Here is a 24,237-nt window from a genome sequence, read left to right on the forward strand (position 1 = left end):
AAGATTCAGATGATCCTAGGGGATCGCGAGAGTTTGAATGACTCTGAAGAGTTGTCCCAAATTGGGATAATGGGACTAAGCTCCTTATACCAGTGTTGACTGGTAATATAATGTACACTACTCTGGAAAGAAGGCATACTTTGAGAGATCATCTCTGACCAAGGGCAGTCTCAGAAGGGTAGTTCAGCTGCAAGCTTTCAGTCACCAACACTCTCAATAGCTGGAGGAAGGAGTGCTTACTCTTCTTATATATAATTAAACTATTTATTTCATGCTTTTGTCATATATGCCTTAAATATTGTTTATTTTCACATATTTTCCATTCTTATGGTTTATACTCCTAAGACAATTGTTTTCCTTAAATAACATACATAAGTGATAAGCTAAATTTATATACTTTTAATATCTTATAATGTGATACAAGTTTTTCTTTATTTTTTAAACTCTAAATCTATGGAGTTAATAAATGTATAGGTGGATAGCTATTTTACTAGTCATTACGTCATCCTTCTTCATTTTCTCATCATAGTCCTGTACTGATTAAAATCGTTTTAAAGCATTTGTATTCACTGACTTTTAAAAATATCTTCTTGTATCTCCCATTAGATAAGAGCAGTAGATAACAAGGTTGACATTCACCATTTTATTTCCAAAATGCCCTAAGTGCTCTCTGTAGAATGCTTTAAATAATGTATCTTATTATATAAAATATTCATATCCTCTTTTGAAAAATATTTTGTTTTATCTTTTTCCCTCCAGATGATTAGTTTTATGTCAGACAGTTTTAAATACTAAACAAACTGAGAAAGAATTCAATTAAGTCCACTGTTGGCATTCTGGTTTAGATGTACTAGATAGGACCTCTTCATCAATTTAAGTAAAACAGGGTAAAATTTTAAACACTAATCAAATAATTTTCTGATCTTACTAGGATTTTTAAAAAGAGGCGCTTACCATTTTATTCAATGATATTAGAGAAGTCAGTACATATAATAGAAACTTATTTTACTTATTTTTATTTATTTTTTATTTGAGTATAGTGGACACGCAATGCTACATTAGTTTCAGATGTAAACAGTGATTCAAGAGCTCTATACCTTATGCCATGTTCCCCACAAGTGTAGCTACCATCTGTCACCTTCCAATGCTATTAAAATACCACTGACTATATTCCCTGTCCTGTAGCTTTTATTCTTATGACTTATTCATTCCATAACAGCTGTATCTCTCACTCCCTTTCACCTAAAGAGAAGCTTATTTTAAGTTTATAAATTTAATCATTCTAATGTGGCAGTAGTATAACATTAGTTCTTTGAGTAAATAAAAGAATGATCTCTTCCAACCACCTAATCCTTAGGTTTCGTGTACCAGTTGATTACTATACCGAAATCATGGAGGGCTTTAGTCCCTGACTGCCTTATTTTATCATTATTACAGATACTGCCATAACTCTATGAGATTTCAGTAGACTTGACTAAACAGTTAAAAATTCTGATATATGATATACTCTGAATTATATTCAGTTCATGACTTCTTAATCTCCAATGAATTTTTCTTCCTATCTTGCTAAAATATTCATTTATGTGGTCATACACTGTAAATAGGATCAGCAGAAAATTTCTCAAGTGTCAAAGCACTAACACAAGAATCACATCCTTAACCAAACACTCCTTTTCATACAGTAAAATTTCTAACTTCATTACAACTTTCAATCCACTGATGTTGATAATCTCTCATGCTATTTAATTTCCTTACTTTTCCTCATCCAACATTATTTTTATCTTTTTGTATGTGTCATAAATTCACCTGCATTCTTTCTTCTCTCTCTTTTCTTGCCCCACAAGCCTGGCAAGATCTCATTCTTCACTGAAAATGTATACAATTATATACTTACATATAATATTCCAATGCCAACACTATTAGTATAAGTGTAATTGGAGAAAGTCAAGTATTCAAGCTGACTGAAGTAATTATATCTTAAAGATCACCAAACTCATCTCCCCCCAGCACACATCATGGATCTTCATATTGATGGTTTGTTTCATAATTAAATCTCTATTCTCAAACTTCTCACTTCTCCATATGTCCAAGTCTCTATTCCAGAGTTATTGACTAGCTAATCTGTTTTATTTTTTAAAAAATAGAAAATAGATTCTAGCCTTCTTTTTCTTTTCAATGAATGTACAGACGTGTAGACCTGTGCAACTGTTTTCTCTGCTCTTTGTAACAATAAAGAATCCTCCCTATCAAAACCCAGATTTTCCTCAGTAGTCCATCATATGATATCTTATTTCTATTTTATTATTTAATCTCTCCCCATCAACTCAATTAGTCACTTATTCCTTTAGTCATACAAATATGGTTTAGGTGCTCCCATTAAAACACACAAGCACAAATACAATACACAAACATACACACAAGCAAACAAATGAACTATGCCACTTGGCCCTACTACTCCTTAAAACTACTGGTCTCTGCTCACCTTCACTTCAAGGAATGATGCAAATATTATGGCTTGATTTTTTATCTCCCATAAATTCTTAAATGTACTGCAATGTGCTCTCCTTTTCTACCAAACTACTAAAATTGCATCATAAATTCACTAGTTGATATACATTCCAAAATACAGTCTTTACCCTATAATATCTTTCATCAGCAATTAACTTACTTGATAATTGCTTTCTCTTATGCAGATTCACTCACATTCTATGGCAAGACAACCTCTATTTTTTTCTCTTACTTTTCTACCTACTGTTTATCAGATTCTTTCACAGGCTTGTTCTTTTTCACCATACATTATATATTGAAGAGATTCATGTTTCAGTCCAAAGTAAAACAAAATTTAAAACAATAGTAAAACAAAATGTGATAATTTAACACTTTTTAAATTATTTGACAAAAATAAAAGAAAACAATAAAGTAATAACAATAAGACATGCTTATCAAGGACTTATTTTGATCAAGGTAGCTTGCTAAATTACTTTATGTGGATTATTTTATTTTAACTTCACCACAACTCTATTATGTTGATACTTTCATCATCTAAACTTGGAAATGATGAAACTTAGAACAGAGTGTGACTGGGCTAACATCAGACAGCTCCTCTTTCTCTTCTTATTCAGAGTTCTTTCCCTGTGATTTCTAGCACTCCTTTAGCTTTAAACGGCACCTTCAGATCATGACTACTAAAATTTATGTCACTTGCTTAGACTTCTCTATTAAATTCAACACATGCATTTAGGTACCTCTTTTATAGATACACTCAGATTCCTCCTAGGGAACTCTTAATGAACATTTTCAAATCTAAACTCTTATTTAGTCCCATGTCCCCACCCCCTTTCTCAACAGCATGTATTTAGAGCATCTAAGTAGATTTAGATGCTCTCAATTGATAATGGATCTACTCAAGCCTAAAAGACTGAGGGTTATTCAGAGACAGGTTTAGGGATGCACACCTGACCTCCTTGCATCATTGACTCAGCAAAGAGGTCGTTGCAGTTTTGGAAAGAAGCTAGAGACTGCCTAGTCAGAGAATTTTGGGATCAAGTTCCCAGAGCATGCACAGCGGTAAGGACACAGGCACATCTTTCTCCTGGAGATTCCTTACTACCATTTACAATAATTACACTAAGAATTGGGAAGCTTGACTGGACCAGGTCTATGTTAAAGTTCCTGAGAGGAATGGATGCAATTACATGACTTTACCATTCCAGGATCCCAGTCTAAGCCTGAGCTGGTTTGCGACCTTATTGAATTCCTCTCAGACCAGGAGTACTTCATTTGGTGCTGGGTATCACCCATAGAATGAATGTGGGGAGGTGCTCTCTTAGTGATCTATTCTAATTCCTTGCTTCATGTATGAGGAAAGTGGGGCCAGAAAATTAAGGGATTTCCTTTCCAGGACAAATTCTCCCTAGATCTATAAACATGATCATCTATGCCATGGTTGCACTAGATTTAGCTTTCACAATGTTAAGTGTCTTGCAGGATTTCTTTATTTTTTATAGGAGAAACAGTCATAAATAATTGGGCTTATTTTTAATTTCAAAAAGAATGAAGTAACCAGTTAATAATTATATTGTGTAAATTTTTTATTAAAATATTTCCTTGTACAAAATAAAATAAAATAAATATTTCCTTATTATAGTACAAATTAAACAAATTTTGTTGTTTTATTTTTTAAAAATAATTTTCCAGAAAAAATCCTATTACTAAAAGAATAACATTAAATATGAGAAATATAGATGAATAGAGATATAAATAAATATGCTTATGTGATGTTATTAGCAATAGGGGCAAAGTATTAAGCAGTTTCATTACTATTAAAGCATTTCTTTCTTTTTTTTTTAATTTGGCACTTTGTCAGTGTTACTCAAAATTTTAATATGAAAAGAAAGTGATAAATTGCCACTCTATTATTATCCTTCTAAATAATAATCTCTAAAACTAATCCTCTGATTTGTTTAAATTTAAAAAAACAGCATCAGTTAAAATTTCCATTTTTTGAAACACTTATGTCATATGGTCTACTACTGCCATTCTTTGATGTCTTAAAGTACTCAGACCTAATTCCTTACATATTTAAGTTTTTAAATGGTCCATTTCTAAATTTTGATACAAATGTTCCACAATGATGATTCCAAAACAAATCCTGGCCAAAAGTAATACTACAGTTATACATTTTTAACAGGTATGCTTATTCACATCTGCCATTAATCATAGTGCTTTATAACTAGATTCTTTCATTTAGAAAAATTTCACTAAAATGTGACTTTAACCATAAGCTGAACATGGTTTTGGAACGCATTTTATATTTTATAGGCTTACTTTTGGCTACCTTTGTTGTGAACTTTCAAATCTCAGAATGCATGAGTCAGAGAGCTGGGAAATCAATGAGTCTCTTTTAGTGTTTAATATAAACATATTACAGCCTTAGCAAGAAAGGGTCTTCCTCTGATTGAAAGAGATGAAACCCAAAATTCCCAGAACCGTGTATCATTTTTGGATCTGGTTTTATAATCAAATAAATAAGCTATGTTTATTTCATGAAAAATAACTTCCTTTTTCTACTTATGTTGTAAGAAGGAAAAGCTGCTTAAATCCTAATCAGTGCTGTAACATATCTTGTCCAAACTTGGTATTCAAATACTTGGGAACTCACATAGTAGTCACAGTATCCTATTGGGCAAAAAAAAAATAACTGAAGTGTATAGGTAAAATTGTAGATGATGACTTGATTTAATAGTATCTGTTCAAACACCTGTTTGGCTTTGTAATTTTTGTCTCTAAAGTATAAAAACACAAAAAGCTTGTGTTTGTTTTGTTTTGTTTTTTCTTAAAGTTTGATATAAATAAAATCTTTCTGTGATAGTAAACCACATTATTATTGCTTTAGGGTCTAATGAAATATTTAAACTTTACAAAGTGTTTTCTTGGAGAATAAAAGGTAATACCATTTAATAATACCTTATTGGGTTAACTTGGGGGGGGAAAAAAAACAGCAGCAGCAAGAAAAACACCAGCAAAATAAGAGTTAAGTCTACTTTTTCACTGAAGGTATTACTATCTAGAATACAGAGATAAACTGGCATAAGGTTAAATAAAAGAAGAAAAATGAAAGAATAAAGGAAATGGATTGCTCCCTATTGTCCTATTTTAAAGGTTATTTTCGTTTTGACATAATCACTTCTTTTATGTCAAATTGATTCAATTGACTTTATGCAATCCAAATATCATTTGAGACTCTCCTTTTTCCTCAAAAATTTGCAGAGCAGTGTTTTGAAAGTAAATGAGTAATCACCATTTGCCTGACATCAGTTATAAGTCAATCCGTAATTTCTATTAAAAATAATTATCTCTTTAGCAATTATAATTTAAAATTTCTTGACCAGTAATTGGAAAACATGTAGCTAGTTTAAACAGATTATTAACTGTATTCTGTGAGGAGCTCTTACAGTTCCTCTAAAAAGGAAATCTTAATCATATGGAAGCTCTGTCAGAAAACTGACATATAGTCTCAGCTAAAATACATACGTGTAGAAATTTGTCAGAGACCAAATCCTGTGGTTATTGAGAAAATCTAGCACAATCAACAATAGTCATATATTTAATATGGAATTCTTACTTCTTATCATAATTATAACAATTTAAAATAATGTTATGTGCTGTCATTCATGCATTTTGAGAAGTTATGTTTTACATGCATATAGAGAGAATAAAAATAAGAATACGAGGTGAGTTTGGCAGGAAGTCATGATATCTGCATTTAGTCCTAAAACAGCCCTCTTTGAACAGCCTTCTTAATCTTTTGAGCCACATTTTACTAATCACTACAATGTGTGTGTGTTTTTTTTTTCCTTAATCTTTAAGGTTCTCTAAACTCTAAAGTTTTACATAAGCCTGATATATGACAATTAATAAAAGATAAAAATAAAAAACAAAGATATTCATCAAATCATAAATATCGTATTATTTGTATTTTTAAATTTTTTGAAGACCAAATGTGTTTAAACTAATTCATTAAAGACTTATCTTCTATGGGGAAAACTTTGTCCTGCTTTGATATCAAAATCATCGACTCTAATGCATGACATCCCAAGGACTTCCAGCATGCTTGCTCAGTACACTTTTTTTTTAATTATAATAACCATTAACTTCACTTTTGTAAAAACCTTTCCACTAGACATTTGTTTAAATAAATATTTTTTCACCAAGAATTTTATTTTTCATGCTATTTATATACTTTTATTTTTTTTAATTTGTGTCTTTATTTAATGGCCACTTTTTAATTTTAATCATTTTTATGCCATTCATGTTTAAATATTTCTTTAATCATTACTAGTATCAAACAAAACTTGGGGTTTGTTTCTTGTCCTGTAGCTAGATTTTTTTAATGTCGCCTTTCTTTAAGATAAAACTTAGATTCATGACTATTATGTTTGGTTTTGTCCTTTCTTAATGATATTTTCTTTTGGTTCTTTTTTATTTTTGTATTCTATTATTTTGCTGAACTGTATAAACTGTTGAGGCACCCATTATCTTTACAATGATATTCTTAGATCATATCTTTCTTTAAATTAGGTAATAACTTACCTTCATATTTTGAGGTATGCAGTGCAGTTACCAAAGACATTCTTAAAGGCCTATTTGACCTAGAATTTAAGTCTCTACTAGATATATCTTCCCAATTCATCTAATTTTGCAAATCTCTCCATTAAAAAACTCTGATTTCTCTTACAAATAAACAATTATGCCAACCAAAAATGTGCCCAGAGTGGCGTATTCCTATAGTCTACAGGTGACACCAAAATGTTAGCCATGGATAGGTCAAGTTTTGATGGCTTCGTTAGCCAGTACATCTCCTCAAAGGACACACTTAATGTTAAATATCTCACCAAAAATTGCAGCTATAAAAATAAACCAAACAAATAAAACTAGTATGAACTTTTCATTCTTCATTTATTTTAGAACCAGTCTATTGTTTTAATTTGCTTTACTACTATTGTTAGAATATATGTGCCTTATCTTGACAAAATTGTCCAGTGAATCTTATTTTCACATCTTTAAACTCAGTTTGAAAATAAATAATAGAGGTTTTACTTCCCCAAATTAGCTAATAAAGTTATAATACATAAAAGCAGTGTTTGAATAAAAATTAAAATTATTGTAAATGCTAAATTTATAAATGTTAAAAGTTTATAAATGCTTGCATATTTTCAGATTTTTATATAATTTTAGGTTACAGTTGACAAACTAATCTTAAAATATCAAGTGTTACAGTGGGGCCTACTGCATACAATAAATACCCAGCTGGTTTGACATTCAATTCATGGCATAAGTTTGTAGAACTCTAATGGATATATAATATTTTCAGAGATGGGGCCATTGTTAATGTGCTAGCTAGCTTTTAGCAGCCACGTCAAAATTCTATAAGATATTCTAATCTTTTTTTCTCAGTTTCTGAATTAAATCTAGTCCTGGACTGGTAACTGGTAGTTTGGCAATCAGCACTGAGGTACAAGCTGCACTTTTAGTAGCAATGTTTTAGTCATCGCCTAGGTATCTCAAAAACATAGCCCTCAACCGGGGAATTTAATATAAACACCCAAAAGTGAGGCCATGGGAAGAGACAAGAATTCATTTGTCTTAATGTACTCTATCACCCAGGAGCAACTGAGTTGGTAAAATTTTTAAATGGCTTATTGCAGAATTAAATATGATGTCAAGTAGACAAAAAGAATTCCCTACAAGTATAGGGAGCTGCTCTGTAACATGCATTATGTGCCTTTAATAACATGATCATATAACTTACTGTGTAAACTGAGACATTTTTCAGAAGGAAAGGAGAACTACACAATATAAGACAAAAGTTCTGAATTGGCACTGCCTGGGCTAAACTAGGAAATACAGTCACTCTGGCTTTAAATCCATGACCCAATATTCAGTTTGATCTACTCCACAGAAAGAAAGCAAAGGCCTGGGATTCATGGTTGGGAGTGATCAAGAATCACTCCCCCCCAACCCCCACTTACTACTCTGGTAGCACACTTAAAAAGTTTTTTGCATTCTATTTCTGTGATCTTGGGATAATTATGTTTAGGTCTTCTAATACCCTAGAAGGAATGCTTTCACTAGGAAATATAGTTATGTATCTTTTTTTTTTTAATTTTTTTAACGTTTATTTATTTTTGAGACAGAGAGAAACACAGCATGAACGGGGGAGGGTCAGAGAGAGGGAGACACAGAATCTGAAACGGGCTCCAGGCTCTGAGCTGTCAGCACAGAGCCCGACGCGGGGCTTGAACTCACGGACCGCGAGATCACGACCTGAGCCGAAGTCGGCCGTTTAACCGACTGAGCCACCCAGGCGCCCCAGTTATGTATCTTTTAAATTGAAAATTAAAAATGTCCACTTCTTATTTAATGTTTCTGCTATTAAACTAGCAGAAAGGGGTTAACGTGCTGGCCAAGGTGATTTGATACTGATTACTAAAGGAATATTAAGTTGCTTCTCCCCGGTAGTGTCAAGAACAACCATATCACTATATTATAAAGTAAGTTCCTTTTAAGTTCCTCCTATTTCCCCTGTGTTCAATAATAGTGGTCAACCTGGTAAGGACAGGAGCACAGGGAAGTTGTGTCCCATGGGATGAAGATTTGTGTCAAGTTAACCCTCTACATAAAAAGTTCCCAACCAGTGTATAGGACTATAGAGGGTAGGGGTAACATGGAATAAATGGTATAGGAATAATGATTAGCTACATAAAAACAACCATTTTTTATTTGGTCTCATCATTTCCTTTGCTCTGCTAATTTATCTGAGTCTTACATCCAGACAAAGCATCTGAGTTGATGTTAATGGGAAAAAGAGGTAGATTGTACAAATTATTCTCCATTTATGCCTCCAGGTCCATTCTTCCACGTACTCTGTCCTGCTACAAACATTGACCAACTGGCTAGCAACTGACAAAGCCTCTTAATCTTCATCATCTGGGAGAATTGCCCAATGGGCAGCCCTAGAAGGGTTCAAGGACAATTGGAGAAAGGTCAGGGTATTTATTATCCTGGCTCACTTTAATTTCTCTTTGGCTGCACTTTGGCAGTGATTGCTCACCACTGTTGTTTTCTTTTGTCTTGTCTTGTTTTGTTTTGTTTGTTAACAGCTGTAGCAATCAGATGTGATAACCACTAGCTCCATATTCCCTACCAGCATAAGGGTATGAATGGCTGACTGCTAATGCTAGCCCTGTACCTATTCACTATCACTTGTTAAGTTTTCCTTAACCTTGTCTTCACCTCTGTAGATAGTGTTCCATTAAACTCTCTTTCATTTATACCATTTGAGATCACCATCTGTTTCATGTGGGCATTCTGACTAGTACTATAATGGACATCTTATACTGTTAGGATTGCTAGAGATTGTTTAAAAATATTTATCTACATTGATTATGATTTCTGCTATATATAACTGCTCCTTATAAAGATAAAAGGAGAGATTTTTTAAGATATAAAAAAGACAAATGCTTTGATATAAAAGAAATTAAAAATGATTGTCTACTTTATACTTGCATCTGGATTTAAGTTGTAAACATATACATGCATATATATGCATATATATATATATATATAGATATAGATATATAGATATATATACACACACACACCTAGGGCTTTTTTTTAATTCATGAAAATGAATATAAGCTGCCTGGGAATAAAGACCTGAAGATGCAGTTTAGCAAAGGGTGAGAGGGGATAAAAGGACAAAAATAAATTTCTCTATACATGAACAATGTTTTTGGAGTAGGAATACATGGAGAATAGAGAATGATGCAAACCAAAAGGTGAGTGAGACTAGGCAAGCTAGAAATTATGAAATTTCTTTGAGAGAGGTTCTCAACTAACTTTTCATTAATATTAGAAATATGTTATATTTATCCTAGGTAGTTTTTCTATTGCATAATAAAACTGATCAATTGCCTTAAATATTCAGTTAAATCTGGTATACCTAGGAGAGCCTTGAATGATGATACTGGGAGCAAAAATAGTTCAAAGCCGTGACCAACCAGTATTCAATCTTCTGCTTAAGTTATAGTGGTGAAGCCAGCACTAGGAAGGGTGATCATTTCTGATCTTTCCAACCATGATAAGCAGTAGCCTGAATGCAATAGTGACAAGTAAGGCACCAAAAAAGCAGTTACATCCTGGAACTACCCTAGGAAATGATTAATTCTCCTTTTTCCCAAATACTCTAGAGAAAAGAGGAGACTGATACACAGGTAATTTAAATTTTTTTAATTAAAGTCTATAATATAAAGTTGTATTAATCAGGAAACGTGTGTTTATGAGTAGAAGCAAATAGTATCATGCACTATATATTTTTGAAGTGTTTTGAAAAAAATAGACTCAATAAGAGTCCATGAAATATTACAGTATTTATATATTTGTATATATAAAGTCTTTAAATATATTTAAAGTATTTTAAGTAAACTAGGCTCCATAATATAAGATAAGCATTTTCATTTCATCAGTTTTCCTTTTAATAGCTCCCTTTGGATAAAACCCCATACACTTGTGGTTGTTCTCTCACTTTTTGCTGTACATCTTTCCTTCTTCTTATTTGCTGTTTTATCCCCTTCAGCATGATCAGGGCTGTTATGGGAGGGCAATGAAGACATAGGGAAAGATTTCATATGACTGGGAATTATACATGTGATTAGAAAATGTAGCAATTAGTATATTATAGGTTAAAAATTTCTGGCTGTTTCCCCTAGATGATACTTATGTGAGTTCTCGAAGAGAATTCCATTGTCGGGCATCTCTCACTATTTCACTTTATCAAGTGAGTAATGTCTTCTCTGGGCATTGTTTATACAGCCTGGATGTTTATACTGCTATCTGTGTTTCCTAGCCCCTTCGGTATATATATTAGAGATGGCCCTGTCTGACTCCTTATGCAAGGTTCGCAAGAGAATTACAGGCATCCTTACCCAGTGTGTTTCTGGGAATGCCAGCTATCCATGCTCTGCTGCTAAATAGTAGCAACTCTAGTACCCATTGTTCAGCTTAGAGTTGACCAATGGAGTCAGATGTCCCTTGGACTTCAGTGGACTCATGGCAAGATCTCCCAATGATTATTTTGAAGCCTTTCAATTGGCTGGATGTGGACAGAAGCATTTCCCCTCATACTCTGGAGTTTGGTTCAAGAAGAGAGAGAATATACAAAGCACACTTACAGCTCTCTTTACAATTAAAACCTTCCTTGGCTATACAAAGAGTTCATATATATCTTTATCTATATCTCTACATATGAACATATATATACACATATATGTATATATATGTATAAGAATAGGTATACATGTATATATATATATATATGACTATATATAGTATATATATATATATGTGTGTGTGTGTGTGTGTATATATATACTTATATGTATATATATTTATATATATTTACAGTCTTGTTTAATCTCTTCAGGCATAGCTTTACTTTTCTTATAAAGCATGGAGGTGGTGATACACTATTTCTGAGAGTACCTTTCAATATCCATTTAGCTTATTCTGTAGACATGATTCTTTCCCTGGCTTCAGGTTGCAGAACTACTTGACACCATTTTTTTTTTCAGCTTAAGGATCCACATCCAAAATCAAGAAAACCAGAATCCCCTTTATATATTATATGTTCTGTATATATTGAAAATATTATAAACTGAAAACACTATTGAAAGTTTTACAAAATGAAGGGCACCTGAGTGGCTCAATCGGTTAAGTGTCCAACTCTTGATTTTGATTCAGGCCATTATTTCACGGTTTGTGGGTTGAAGTCCTACATGGAGTTCTGTGTTGATGGTGTGAAGCCTGCTTGGGATTCTCTCTCTCCTCTCTCTCTGATCCTACCCTGCTCATGCTCTCTCTCTCTCTCAAAATAAATAAATTAAAAACATTTTAACAAAAAGAGAAAGTTTTACAAATTGAGCCTTATTCTGCATCGCAAACATGTTTTTAATTTTTTCATTGATAGTAACTTACACTCTTTTTTCTTTTTTTTTCTTTTCATTTTACTTTCTATACCTTTCTCCCCAATTCTCATTCAGGCACTTATGACTTTTGGTGCTCATTTTCCCAGGGGAGGAATGTGACCAAAAACAATTTTAAAATAACATTTTTTTAAATGTTTTGGTTTCAAAGAACTCAAGCAATTTTGAAAGACTGTATTCATAGGCAGAATATTTGATAGATATTCAGAAATTATAATAAGGGATCTGTAAGTATGTAGACTTCCTTTGAAGGCTACAAAATATTCTCCTGAGTAAAGGCAAAAGAAGGGGCAACTAATAGATCAGTCGGTACTAAAGAAAGGCCTATATCCTATGATTTGAAGAAAAGACAAAGCTCTGTGCCCGTCTTTCTATAAGCATTCAGCAAGACTTAAAAAAGAAAAATGGTGATCATGAACCTAGTCAATTTAAGCTGTAAAGGGCTTCTAACATTTTCTTATATCAGTGAGATGTAAAAGTAGCAAACTGTCTCTTAACTAGAACATGAAATGAGCAGAGAGCTGCTGGACCCAAGCGCCTTTATAGGAAATACTAGAGAATATGGTCACAACACTGACAAATTAGAGACAAATAGATGAATGATGCATCTCAATGAATTGGTTGATATGTATATTGTTATATAGATATGAGGACTGTATATGCTTCCTACTATTTGGTAGTATGATGTCCTCCCAGAATTTTCACTCGCCCCTGGAAAAAGGAGATAAGTAGCAGATTAACTAAAATTAACTTTCTTCTACGTTGATAGGTAATTCAAAATAAAAATTAACCTGAGTTACAGAAAAGTAAAGATCAACATATCAAAGTAAAGACTGAAAATTGGAGTGTTCATGTGTGTAAGAGAATGTGTGTGAGAATTAAATAAATGCATCTGTTTGGGAAATAATATTTATATATCACAAAAGTTATTTAGTTATATAATCAGGATTAGTGGTACATAAATTGAAAGTTCACATGGAATAATGAGGTGGTAAAGCTAGCATTTCATAAATAATTTAAATCTAATTTATAATACACAAGCCATCTATCTGTGTTCCTTCATAGCACAGAGTACTTTTCTGAAACCTTCAGAGGATAGGGTGATGCTTTCCATTATCACTCTGAGTTAAAGTTCACCACATGCAGTGCCTTAGGTGTTATAAATTACTCAACTCTGCAAACATTATTTATGTCACCAGATGCTTTATTTTCATAAAAATCAATTTTCCATAATTTCTAGAATGATTAAATCATAAGTACAATATTGTGAAAACACATACAAAAAATAGCTAAGCTCAGAAATATCTATGTCTAATTATTTTCAACTCTGTCCCTTATGGGAGAGATGAAATGAATGACAGAGAAGTTAAATGATAGAATGCTAAAGAATTCTTTTTAAAACACTCTGATTAATTTGCCTTTGCATGTAATTTGTACACTGTGCATATCTCTTCCTAAGACCAACAGATCAACCCCCAGTCCTCTCTAATTGCGAAACTGTCAGGCTCCTTACCTTGGCAAGCAATGCCCTGTTATGATGGCTGTTCAAAAAATCAGTGCTGATGAGAAGACTTGTGCCAGAAACTGTAAGCAATTAATTTCTACATTGATCTCTGGAATTCATCCAAACTTTTCAAAACTGAAAAGAGACTTGCCATACTGTCACTCAGTGAATATATTTCCAGCTAGGCTGTCTAATAACTTCACTGTGGACAGGCGAGATTAACTAAATCTAATATTAAGTTATTTGGCTCCTATTTTTAATGTATAATGTGTAATGCAAATTACCATTAGTGAAAGATATTTATTAAAAGCAAACAAATGAACAAGGCTACTGTTTGTTAAAACACATTTTAGACTAGAAAAATAATCTTACTTTCAACATGGAATCAGAATGAAACATGGCCATGAGCAAAACCATTGTATTATCCTTTCCTTGAGGCCTTAATATATATCACATCCCACATCCACTTTATTGAGGAATCCTAATGGCTCTAATTTCTCTCTCTCTCTCTCTCTCTCTCTCTCTCTCTCTCTCTCCATATATATATACATATACATATGTATATATGTATATACATATATATATATATATATATATATATATATATATATATGGAGAGAGAGAGAGAGAGAGAGTATCTAAATACCTCTCACCATTTTCTGCTACCTCTGTAGCCCATGTTGCCAATATCTCACTCTGTACTACGTCTGGACCTACATTGCTAGTATATGTTTTCCACATATTAACCAGAGTCATTGTATTAGTTCGCTAGGGCTTCCATAACAAAATACCATATGCTAGGTGGCTTACACAAGAGACATCTATTATCTCAGAAATCTCACAGTTCTGGAAGCTAGAGGCCCCAGGTCAAGGTGTTAGCAGCACTGATTTCACTTGAGACTTCTCTCCTTTGTTATTCTCCTTGAGAAGATGGCTACCTTCTCACTCTGTCCTCACACAGTTTTTTCTGTGTGTGCATGCATCCTAGGTGTGTCTCAGTATGTCCAAATTTCCTCTTCTTATAAGGACACCAGTTATGTTGTACTAAGGGCCATCCGTATGACCTAATTTTACCTTAATTATTTCTTTAAAGGCTCTTTTAATACAGTCACATTCTGAGGTACTAGGCTTCAAGACGTCAACATATGACTTGGGGGAACCCAATTACAGTCTATAGCAGTCATCCCTTTTAAGCAAAAGTAAATTTCTGTCACACCTCTGCTCAAAGCCTACTCTAACTGTGATGGCTTCCCAAGACACCTAAAATGAAAACTGCACCAGGCCCTCTATCTTTATTACAACTTTCTCCCCCGCTTCTTTTATCTCAAATTGGCTTCTTTCTTTTCCATACTATACAAAGGAAGCTAGTACCCTATGGATATTCCACTGGTAATCTTTGACTTTGGAATAGTCTTATACCAGATATCACTAAGATTTCCTCTCTTCTGTGTTCAATCTTTACTTCAAGTATGATACTCATAGAGGCCTCTCTTACCACCTGTCTAAAATACCACTTTTCTACACTTTCATATGATTTCCTCTTGTCATTTTTATTAATTGCCCAATAAATATTTATTTAAATACTCATCAAATATTTGTCCATCTGTTGCCGGCACCAAGATATAAGCTCTGTGAGGCCAAGAGCTACCTACTTCCTAAAATAGTACTGGATATATAGAATAAAGTTATTCTAAGGATGTAATGTGGATATCTTTTAGGGGTCCATTTTTCCAATACCGTGGAAATAACAGAAGGGATTTTCCAGAGTGACAAAGGAAATGTAAAACTTCCTAACTGAATGCTTCTGTTCAGTGCTGATCAAGATGAACGAATGAAAAACTTCATTTTATACAGACTGTGCAATACAACTTACAGTTGTAGGACTGAGATTCCTGGATTCTTCCTAGCAAGTGGCTGGAGGTTATTCTTACTTACTAGAGACATTTTTCAGCTCAGAGAGGCCACCCACAGTTTCTGGCCATGCTCACTTCAACAAGCCAGCAAAAGTGAGTCCTAAAAAGACTCTACAAGCAAGATGGAGTTATGTAGTGAAACACAATCATGGGAAGACATCCCATAAACTTTGCTATGTTCTACTAGTTTGATGCAAGTCACAGGTTTTGCCTACACACAAGGAGAGGGAATTGACATCAGGAATCAGGCATTATGAAGAGCCATCCTAGAATTTATCTGCCACATTGTGTCTCTGCAATGAGTCATATTTACATAATTAAAAATATATACGTTTTTAACTTTTTATTTTATTTATTTTTTAAGAGAGAGAGTATATGCATGCATGAGCAGGGGGAGGAGCATAGAGAGAGGAAGAGAGAATCCCAAGCAGGTTCTGTTCTGTCTGTGTGGAGCCCCAGGCAAAGCTCAATCCCACAAACTGTGAGATCATGACTGAGCCCAAATCAAAAGTTGGATGCTTAACTGACTGAGCCACCCAGGTGCCCCTAAAAATATATACATGTTTTTAATGGATTTCAACTTATCCAATCAACCTATACCTGAAGTGAAGAATGGAACACAATGAAGAGTAACAAAAGAGAGGCATAATAGCCACAACTTTAGCAATATAAAAGACAGCTTACAAAAATAACCCTAGAATTATGTGAGAATTTATGCTATATTTGTGTCATTCCTGAATCTTTTTGTCTTTGTTGCTGCCAGCGTGTGATGACAAATTATCAGCACCTTTGGATAGTGTAAAAATCAATAGCAAAATCTCACAAATGAAAAATGAACTGTCTTGTCAAATTAAAAATGACCATTGAAGAGATCAGTAAGATCCTACTCACTACATAGAGTCCTCAGCCACAGCAATCAAATGCAGGATTATGGAAAAATACAACAAATGGAATCCCATATTCACTAAAGTCCAATAACCTATGGATAAACAAAATCAAGACATTGTAAGAAAAAATGTTCAGCTTCTCCTCTATCCCCAATGCCTCTAGTAACCAAGCTAAAGGATTATCTTTATAGATAATAGAATAACAACCACCACAACAATGACAGATAATGAAATTTAAACTTATAAATGTTAACAGTAGAGGGAAGGAACATAGAGACGGAGAGATGTCTTTGTGGTGATGAATGATTAAATGAGCTAAATCCATATCTATCAGAGTGAGAATTCTAATGTGGATAAATAAAAAATATATATATTATTTTATTTTATGAATTTATACCCAAATGAATTTAAAAAATATTAGTAAAATGATATGATCCTGGGAAACCTGATCATACACAAGGAGCAGTGCAGTAAAAGCAACTGCTTTCATTAAAATAATTTCCTCGGGGCACCTGGGTGGCTGAGTTGGTTAAACGTCAGACTTCAGCTCAGGTCATGATCTCAAGGTTCATGAGTTCGAGCCCCACATCGGGCTCTGTTCTCAAAGCTCAGAGCCTGGAGCCTGCTCCGGATTCTGTGTCTCCCTCTCTCTGCCCCTTCTCAGCTCTCACAATGTCTCTCTGTCTCTCAAAAATAAATAAACATTAAAAAAAATTCATTTCCTCATGACTCAGATTTATAACCATCATTATATATATAATTTAAAAATTAAAATCACAAATAGCAATATATTGCTAAATTATAACAATATTGGAAAACTAAAACTTCAAAGAACATATTGCCAAAAATGGAATAAATATCCTCTAATTCTTAAGTAAGCAGGAGGATTGAAAAGAACAGTCATGAGCTAACCGTTCTTTACTTCCAGGAAACTCCTTAAAAGAAAATCACATATTTTTAAAAGATATTATTTTTCAGTCTAGGCTAAACATCATGATTAATATATGTGTGGGGCTTATATATGTGTGTATACATGTGTATGTATTTGCATAGATAATGTATTAATAATGTTTAATTTTACATATATTTCAAATTATAGATATGTAAATTCATACACATAAACAAGTATTTATTGAACTTTTTAAATTATGTTAGTCCAATTATCTACTTAATTTCTTGAGGACAAGTCAAATATGTAGCCTACTAAAATTGTGTTTACCCTTTCTCATAGTTCTAATGGATTTTGTTTTATAGAATTTATTCCATGCTCTTTACTTTGTAATTAAGAATTATCCCAGGCTTGAAAATGAGGTAAAGTGGGGGAGCATATTCATTAGAGGTCAAACCCAGATATTATTTAACAGATGTATGAAGGACTATTTAAATTTTTATTGGAATATAACTATTAAACAAAATGAAACAAAACAAGCTCATAGTCACAGAGAACAGCTTGGTGGTTGCCAAAGGCTATGGGTGGGGGTAAAGGGAGTGGCAAAATGGGTGAAAGGATCCAAAGGTACAAACTTTCAGTTATAAAATAAATGTCATGGTCATGTAAAGTACAGCATGGCAACTGTAGTTAATAACACTATATTGCATATTTGAAAATTGCCGAAAGAATTGATCATAAGTGTTCTCATCACAAGAAAAAAGTTCTCTAACTGTGTGTTGACAGATGCTAACTAGACTTATGTGGTGATCATTTCACAGTATATACAAATATCAAGTCATTATGTTTTACACCTGAAACTAATATAATATTGGATATCAATTATGCCTCAGAAAAACCCACAAAACTATTTTTAACTTTACTCTTTCTATTACATTGGGCATAAGGCATGAGAAATGCTGGTTAATTTATAGGTTGTAAGGAAATATAAAACAAAAAAACAATATATATAAAATATATACATTTATTGTTTTATATATACATATATATAACAACATATATAAGTATAACAATATATATAAAATTTGAATTATTCTTATTTTGGTATTTCATCATCCCATTGATGATATTCTCTGGTGTATTCCCTAACCTTTGTGATATTGTGATTTATAATAGGAAATATATATATATATATATATATATATATATATTCTCATGTTAATGACGTGACCCTTAGAAAGCACTTAAGGATAGAGGCTGTTGCCAGGAGAATCAACCTTGGTTTAAGGGTTTGAATTTTCCATCTTATCCCTTGACCTCTGGAAGGAAGAGGGACTGGAGGTCGAATCAGTTGCCAATTGCCAATGATTTAATCAAGCATGCCTATGTAATAAAACTTCTTAACAACCCAAAGGGATTGGGTTTGAAGAGTTTATGGATGGATGAACATGTGGAGGTGCTGGTACAATGGGGCATCCAAAGAGAACATGGAAGCTCTATGCCCTTTCACCTTAGCTTACCCTGTGAATGTTTTCCATCTGGCTGTTCCCGAGTTACATCCTTTTATATAAACTAGCGATCCAATAAGTAACATCTTTCTCTGAGTTCTGAGAGCTGCTCTAGAAATTAACTAAACTCAAGGAGGGGGCCATGAGAAGCTCTAATTTATAGCTAGTGGGTCAGAAGTACAGGTAACAACCTGGGCTTGTTACTGGCCTCTGAAGTTGTGGGGGTAGTGGAGGCAGTTTTGTAGGACTGAGCCCTTACCTGTGGGATCTGACACTGTCTCTGGATAGATAGTATCAGAATTTAGTTGAAATCTTAGGTATTCTGCTGGTGTCAATGAATTGCTTTTTGCTGGTAAGGAAAATCTTTCTCCTCGACAAACTGGAACTGGGATCTGGACAAATTTACCTTGCAATATCAAATCCCTGCCTAAAGCCCGCCCTTAACAATAATTTATTATTTAAACTTAGAATAATTACCATTAACTTTACACTACTCTGAATATATTCTCAGTACATAAGACATTAAAGCTTACAATTTAAGCAAGGTGATGTATAATAGATGAATCCTTTTTAAAAAAGAAAAAAATAGAAACTCATTGAAATCAAGTCAAATGGTAGAGGATAGAAAGTAAAGTTAGAGAAAAGAGACACTTAGAGGATAGAGTTCCTTGGGATAAATTAACAGGTATTCATTATACTTTCTGCACAATGAATTTTTATCAGAGATAGCTTTATTCTGGTAAATAAAGAGAATTTACACATACCCTCTTTTTCAGCGTCTTGCTGTGTACATTCGTTGGAGTCTAGAGGATAATTTTTTTTTTTTTTATCCTTGTGGTATAACTCTTTTCAGAGCTATATTTCAGATTACTGAGCATAGTGGCTAGGGAAGACTACTAGCTAATATTTCACAATTGTGTCCTGAATCTCCAAGTGTCTTGAATCTGACAGTTGCACCTGAGCTTGTTAAGCTCCATAATGATCACCGAGTTCACACAACCAGATCACCCAGATGTGATCTAAACGTTCTCTGAAACTCAAAAGTAACTCTACATCTACTTCTAAAGTACATGAAGCTGGGGATAGGGTAAATAAATTTTTGTTTGTTTGTTTGTTTGAGTGAGTTTTTAAAATCTCAAGGTGCCTCCAAGAGAATTTCCTCAAGAACTGGTATTTCTCAAATATTGGCATCCATGACAATTGGTAGCAACATGATACATTTTCCTTATTGATCGTTCCCAGAGTGATCAGCAACATACTTAACATACTTAATAACAGGGACCCAGCTACATTGTAGCTATTACAAGGGAAAGGTAGCATTCATTCTAATATATTGCCTCATTATTTTAAATAAATAATGATTTGAGATTTAATATCTATTCGAGAAAATTTCATTTATGCTGAAGGAGATAGAATGAGTTTGTAGCTAACTGGCTCTTTTTAGCTGTATGTGATTGGACATATAACTTAACATTTCTGAGTTTTCGTTATTTTTTTCTTAATACATAAAATGGGAAGCAAAGATGTATGTTTCATACATTTATGATTTTTAATGATAAATATAAGAAATATAATGCATGTTAAGTGCCTGGTGTATAGAAATGGGAGATACTATAAATAAAAGTTTTATTCTTCCATTTGTGGTATGCCCATTCCAGTGAATAAAATAATAATGACAAGTTTTTAGAAAAGAGCTGTTAGATTGTATAGCAGAATAAAGTTTATGTAGGAATGTTATGCCCATTTTAAATTGAATGTTAATTAACAGAAGCTTTGTTAAATATTTTTGAAAATTGTTTTTGTGTGTGTTTTACAGAGAAAAATGCAAAGTTTAAAAAGTTAATGACTTATCTAACTCATAATGGATAAATAGTAAAATTAAGAATTTAGTGTAGGCATTTCTTATTCCTGGTTCAGTGCTCTTTTGCTATTAGACTAAGTTATTTCATTCTATGTATTACTTAGAATTTGCAAAACATGCAGAACAATTTGCAGAACAATTGCAAAACATGTTTTACTAAATAACTGCAAGCACATAATTTAATTTATATATTTGGGTTGTTTTATTTTACTTTGTTTTATTTTTTAAATGTTTATTTTTGAGAGAGAGGAAGAGCGCACGTGAGCATGAGCAGGGAAGAGCAGAGAGAAGGAGAGAGAGAGAGAGAGAGAGAGCGCCAGAGGATCCAAAGCAGGCTCTGCACTGACAGTGCAGAGCACAACACAGGGCTTGAACCTAAAAACCATGAGGTAATGACCTGAGCTGAAGTCAGACACTCAATGAACTGAACCATCTAGCCGCCACTTTATTTTCTTTAAAATCATATAATTCATATAAATCATATATGATTTGAAGTACCATGCAATAGGTATCTCATTTCCATATTTCTGCCCATTTAAATTCAATTATAATTCCTCTTCCCGTGCTACCCTACAGAGATTTTTCCATATGAAATATTGAACAGTTTGACAATAATTTCTTTGTTAACTTGCTCTACTGCAGAGAATTTAAGAACAACTTTTTATTTTTATTTTTTTTAAATGTTTTAAATGTTTTTATTTATTTTTGAGAGAGAGAGAGACAGAGCATGAGCGGGGAAGGGGCAGAGAGAGAGGGAGACACAGAATCTGAAGCAGGCTTCAGGCTCTGAGCTGTCAGCACAGAGCCTGACGCGGGGCTCAAACTCACAGACTGTGAGATCATGACCTGAGCTGAAGTCGGATGCTTAACCAACTGAGCCACCCAGGCGCCCCAAGAATAACTTTTTAATATTAGTATCATTCACTTGTGTCTCACATGTACTACCTGAACAAAAATATACATTGCTTTATATATTCCATTTCTGTAAAATGCTGTTCTTGAATGAAATTGAATATAAGGTATGCAATTTACACAGGATTTTCTTAATTATTATGTGTCACACAAGGATGTATCTGAATATTTGTGTCTGTGAATAAGACAGACACAATCAAGGCAGGTGCTGACAATTTCAGCCAACTCTTCAAAGGGCTGGACTCAGCTATTTAGAATCATAGCATCATCTTAATATTCCCAGATACTTTAATGAGTTTCCCCTCTAATTAAATGTGCAACTTGCAGGGATCATTGAGTGCCAGATTGCCTTGACTGCCAACAAGCTTTCTTTGTTTTAAGTCAGATTTTACATCACCCAAACACATCCATTTTTAGTAGTTTCATTATAAATGAAGTCGGGTTTTATTTCAATTAAATAGCTTACAAACTGTGGGGGAAAAAAACCCTAAGTATGCTATTAAAATCTTCCAGAAAGCAAATGTAAACAAAACAGAAGAAATAAACTATATCAACCAACCAGGAAAACAGATGGAAGAAATGAAGAGTCATCAAAGTTCAGTGTTAAAATTTCATGCTGGAATGTCAGAATACTTATGAGAGTAACACCAAGGTGTTGCTGCATATTACTTCCATCTCTTGATGGTGATTCATTAACAACAAATATATATTTTTCTGTTATTTTAACAGAGTTAAATGATGCACTTTGCATTGTATAGTAACTTAGAAGTCACTTTCAAAGCACCTTTTTTTTTAAACCAGTAAGAAAAATCATACATTTTAAACCATAAAACACCTAAAATATATTCTTTAATTTTTAAATTTTAAGTTATTCTCTACACTGTATCCATTTTAAATTGCTCTGGGCCTGGCTGTATTAAAAATAATTTGTCACTTGTGTTTTATGTATTAATATTTTGTTAAAGATAACTTAGTAGAACACATTCATCACAGGGAATCTAAGGAGGCACTTTGAAGTACCATGCAATAGGTATCCTGTTTCCATATTTCTGCCCAAATGCCAAGTACATTAAACCAACAACAATACAGAGAAAAAGAATATAGGTCATGAAGGCACAGTATTTAGGTAAGAAAACAGAGCTGTTAAGCAATCTGTAAAGAGAGCCATTCCCTGGTTATAATGCAATGGGTTGTAGGGCTTTTGCAGAATGTATAGGAACAAAATGTTTTAAGAAGGCAGTTGAAAAAGGCTACATTTAAAATGATTTTTTATCTACCTAGTAACAGAAGAGAACATTTTTTACAAATAGAAATAATAATTCCAATTTAAGAATAGCACATCCAAGTACCAGGGTTAAAAAGTAAGTCAGTAATATTCAGATGAATATCAGCAAGAGGCAATCCAGATTGAAAAAAATTGAGCAGATCTTTAAAGAATGAAAATTGATAATTAAGAGACCCATTATAGGGGTACCTGGCTGGCTCAGTGGGTAGAATGTGCAACTGTTGATCTCAGGGTTGTGAGTTCAAGCCCCACATTGTGTGTTGAAATACTTTTTAAAAATCTTAAAAACAAAAAGACCCATTATAGTTTTCATACATAATTATATTTAACTGTATAATACTATTTATTAATTTTCATGTAATAGTAAAAACAGATTTTCTAAAGTGATCATTTCTATGATATTTGTAAGATTTTTTTATTTCTATTAATTAGTGTGATTCAATGATAATCTCTGTCCATGGTGTTGATTTTCATCTAACCCTGTTTTGGTAGGGTCTTTCAATATAATACTTGACTACTTGAAATAATACTTGGATAATACTTGAAAGGTACATATGAACAAAATAATTTTGGATTTGTCTTACAGAAGATACAGGCTAAAGACAGGAGATGACACAAGCTGATTTATATGGAGGAATGCCATAATATCATCTTTTGGAAAAAGGGAAAGAGTGGTCTTTTGGAATCTGACCACAGAAGGTAAGAAGATGGGGATTTGATGGTAGATTGAACAAAAAGGTGGGAGGAAAGAGGGGTTAATGAAAGAAGGAAAAAATCAGGGGAGAAGGAACTTTCATCTACTCATTCATGGATAAATCTTTCATTCTGAACGTATTGAACATTGTTATTCAGAGACTTTATGTTCTTTCTGATGATGTGTTCTTTGCTCATGTTTTGGGTAAAGTTCTAGCTAACAATGCCAGGCAGTACTATACT

At 33.2% G+C, this 24,237-nt stretch overlaps 1 long non-coding RNA gene across 1 annotated transcript in view; it reads left to right on the forward strand.

The window, feature by feature from the left end:
• Positions 1–23,996, forward strand: part of LOC125923049 (uncharacterized) — a 65,079-nt gene extending 41,083 nt beyond the window's left edge. The window contains exon 3 of the long non-coding RNA XR_007457866.1: positions 23,888–23,996. This is a non-coding gene — a long non-coding RNA (uncharacterized LOC125923049). The remainder of the gene's footprint in view (positions 1–23,887) is intronic.
• The last annotated feature ends 241 nt before the right edge of the window (positions 23,997–24,237 follow it).

Source organism: Panthera uncia, chromosome B1, assembly GCF_023721935.1.
Source record: "Panthera uncia isolate 11264 chromosome B1, Puncia_PCG_1.0, whole genome shotgun sequence".
NCBI lineage: Eukaryota > Metazoa > Chordata > Mammalia > Carnivora > Felidae > Panthera > Panthera uncia.